Here is a 3,854-nt window from a genome sequence, read left to right as displayed (position 1 = left end):
CAACTTTGCATACTTAAATTTTCGAAAATTTTCAAGAGTAACATTTGAAGAGGGCCTAACTTTTTTTCGAAAAATTTTTAAAAATCGATGTAACTCAAAAATGACAAGACCTATAGAAAAGTGTTGTATGGGGGACTTTTAGAGAATTATCCAAGCTTTCATGAAAAAATATTTTAAAAATTCTAAATACATTTTTACACGCTAAAAAATATATTTTTAAAATTGAAAGTCAATTTACAGAAAATGCCCACTTTTTTATGTTTTGAAATTTTTTTTCCAAGAAAGTCAATATTGTTGCCTAACTTTCCTCCATACATCAGAAGATGGGCACTTTTAAGGAAAAAAAGTTTTTCTAACAAAAACTTTTTCATGTTATTTTTTTAGCGTGTTGCGCATTAACTCGTACAGGATGTATCAAGAATCCTTATACCCATTTAATAACACTCAATGGGCATTACAACTTTGTTTGATTGGGTGCCTTCTTTTTCTTGGCGTTACATCCCAACTGGAATAGAACCTGTTTCTCAGCTTGTTTTGATATCTGAATGCTTAAAACAGCATTCTGTTTGCTGAAATTGTATTATTGTGTGCCTAGAACCAGTGAACTAACATCATTAATAGAAGCGAATGATAAAGAATCGGTTTTATTTCAACAATGGCTAACCACTGATCGATGCAATTTGGAAACTATTACTAAGACTATAGACGAGTTTGTTCCGTATTTTGTAGAAAAAGTTGATAAGCTTATAACTCATGATTTCATTTATAAAGAACAATCCTCATTTTTGCGGGATAAAAAAGAATCTCTTAAACAGGGTGAAGTATTAACAATTTGTGACTTTTCAGAAAATTATTCATTTATCATTCAAAATTCAGCTCAAGGTCTACCATTCACCCCTTTGAAGTGTACTACAGAAAAGAAAATAAGTTGAAAAACTTGAGCTTTATAATAATATCTGAAGTACTTACACACGATACAACAGCAGTTCAGTTATTTATATCAAAACTGCTGGATTTCATTAAACAATCGATTGATTTCTCAAAAATTACTTTCATGTCAGATGGAGCAGCAGCTCATTATAAGAACAAAAAAAAATTTGCCAGTTTGTGCAGTTTTAGGTCCAATTATGGATTGGAAACAGAATGGCACTTCTTCGCAACTTCACATGGCAAAGGTCCATGTGACGTTATTGGAGGTACACTCAAGCGAATGGCAAAACGAGCAAGTCTTGCTCGAGATTATGGAAATACAATCACAACTCCTCGAGAACTGTATGACTGGGCAGTTAAACAGTCAGATATACATATAACAAAATTAAATTTCTGCTTTAATTCAAATGAACAATATGCAAAAATGACGGATGAACTTGAAGAACTATACACATACAGTCACGTAAAAACAATACCTGGTACACAAAAATTTCATTCATTTGTGCCAGTTTCTGAAAATCAAATTGAAGCGAAGAAGTTTTCGAATTCAAAAGATAATCCAAAAAAGTTTACTTTGTTTCAGATAGACTAAAGATCTAATATTCAAAAAACGTTACAATAGAATGTATAAAAGAAGGATGTATATATTGTAGAAAAGAAAATAATTGAATACACATATACATATGTACATATTTCATCAATACACAAGCGTTTTCATTGATATAAAACCCTAAAAGCAAATTTGTCTTGAGCCCTTTCCAATATAAAGCACGTTTTCAATGTCAAGCACGTTAAGATATTAAAAAAGTAGTTGAGCCCATTAAGTTTTAATGGATTGTCATTAGGATTCTGGATACATTACTGTACGAGTTAATGCACAACACGCAAAAAAAAATGAAAAAGTTTTTTTTGGAAAATTTTTTTTTCCTCAAAAGTGCCCATCTTGTGATGTATGGAGGAAAGTTAGGCAACTATATTGTCTTTCTTGGGAAAAAAAATTCAAAACATAAAAAAGTGGGCGTTTTCTGTAAATTGACTTTTAATTTTGAAAAGATATTTTTTAGCGTGTAAAACATTTTTTTATATTTTTTAAATATGTTTTCTTGAAAGCTTGGACAATTCCCTAAAAGTCCCCCATACATCACTTTTTTGTACAACTTATCATATTCGAGTTATATTTTTTGTGAAAAAAACGGCTAATGCGCAACACGCTAAAAAAACTAACATGAAAAAGTTTTTGTTAGAAAAACTTTTTTTCCTTAAAAGTGCCCATCTTGTGATGTATGGAGGAAAGTTAGGCAACAATATTGACTTTCTTGGAAAAAAATTTCAAAACATAAAAAAGTGGGCATTTTCTGTAAATTGACTTTTAATTTTAAAAATATATTTTTTAGCGTGTAAAAATGTATTTAGAATTTTTAAAATATTTTTTCATGAAAGCTTGGACAATTTTCTAAATGTCACCCATACATCACTTTTTTGTACATCTTATCATATTCGAGTTATTTTTTGTGAAAAAAAAACGGTTAAAGAACTTTGACTCTTTTTAAATGTTAGTCTAGGTTAATTTTGAAAAAACAAAATACGCAAAGTTGCTTGAAAAGGTAAAGTCTTGAAACCTACAAAATTTCATAACATTCTGAGGGGGTGCTGCCAACCCCGAAGACGAGTTGGTGCGAAATTCGTCCGTTGCATATGCAGACTTGATTTCAACTCAAGAATAGTGACCTTGGATATCCAGGAAAACATATTTTGCATAATATTCTACCGTTTTTATGCTATTGACCACCAAAACTACAGAAAAACGTAGAAAAAATCCATTGTAACGCTTGGAAAAATTCCGGCTTCAAAGGGTTAATGAAGAATTAACATTTTCAAGCAGGGGCCTACATCACACCGACTGGGTTTCGATCGAAATTTTCAAATTGCCTAAAATGTATGTTTGCTTAACTTTTTATGGGATAATAGAACAATTCAGTAAAATATGCATAGAATACATTTACATTACACATACTAGCCGGCTGTTACATTCATAATTAATAACTCAATTATTGAGTTATAACAGATAAAATCATTCGATGTTGAACAGCGTGCGTGAGCATGTAAGTGCGGAACAAAGTGGCATCTGTGACGACGCAGCACCGTCGTCGGTTCATCGGTGACGATGACAGTCGGACTGGGCGACGACGACGGCGTCTTGTTTCTATTGACGATTGAAAACATTGTTTACAAACTTCATCTGAAAATTTCAATTGAAATTGAAAATGTTGGGACCTGTTTTCAAGGTTGATGAGTTGATAAAAACCGAGTCTACCTACCTAATAAAAAGATCTAATACTCCCCGACGGGGAATTGAACCCCGGTCTCCCGCGTGACAGGCGGGGATACTGACCACTATACTATCGAGGATTAGATGGTTCAGGGTCAACAATTATACATTTTCATTTTTTTTACTTTAATTGCTATTTGACATTCAGATATGTAAATTCACTAACAGCACTTGGGATTCGCACAAACATGGCAAGCAAACAACTCCGAACGACAATTGAATTGAGGTAGACACATAGAAAACAAAAACCGGTCGTCACCTCCCATCGTCTACACACAGTAGCTAGACTGGGAATAACCCCTTCTGTGAGATTGTTATTGCCAAAGGCACGCAGCAAGGGGAACCCCAAGCGAGCTCTGTTTTCGTTTTGATTTTCTCTCTTGTTCTCCTCTGTTTGGATTGAGTATCAGCGAGTGTGGTCGTCAAATCACCTCAAGGCAGATTCAATAACTAACGTATGCTCATGTCGTATAAGACGAAAGCGTTTTATTATTGGGCCTTTTTAGTAGGACTTAACTAATCTAATAATAATTAATGTAACCTGAAGTAAAATGTTGATTACTTATTGAGATCAGGTAAACTGGGAGCTTATTGC

The 3,854-nt window shown here is 33.1% G+C and overlaps 1 non-coding gene across 1 annotated transcript; it reads right to left on the bottom strand.

The window, feature by feature from the left end:
* Positions 1-3,267: 3,267 nt before the first annotated feature.
* Trnad-guc (transfer RNA aspartic acid (anticodon GUC)) lies at positions 3,268-3,339 on the bottom strand. The gene has a single exon. It is a non-coding gene; the product is annotated as a tRNA-Asp (tRNA).
* Between the last annotated feature and the right edge of the window lie 515 nt (positions 3,340-3,854).

Source organism: Aedes albopictus, chromosome 2, assembly GCF_035046485.1.
Source record: "Aedes albopictus strain Foshan chromosome 2, AalbF5, whole genome shotgun sequence".
NCBI classification, from domain to species: domain Eukaryota; kingdom Metazoa; phylum Arthropoda; class Insecta; order Diptera; family Culicidae; genus Aedes; species Aedes albopictus.
Note: the sequence above shows the minus strand (reverse complement) of the source record. Positions and strands in the feature narration are given on the sequence as shown.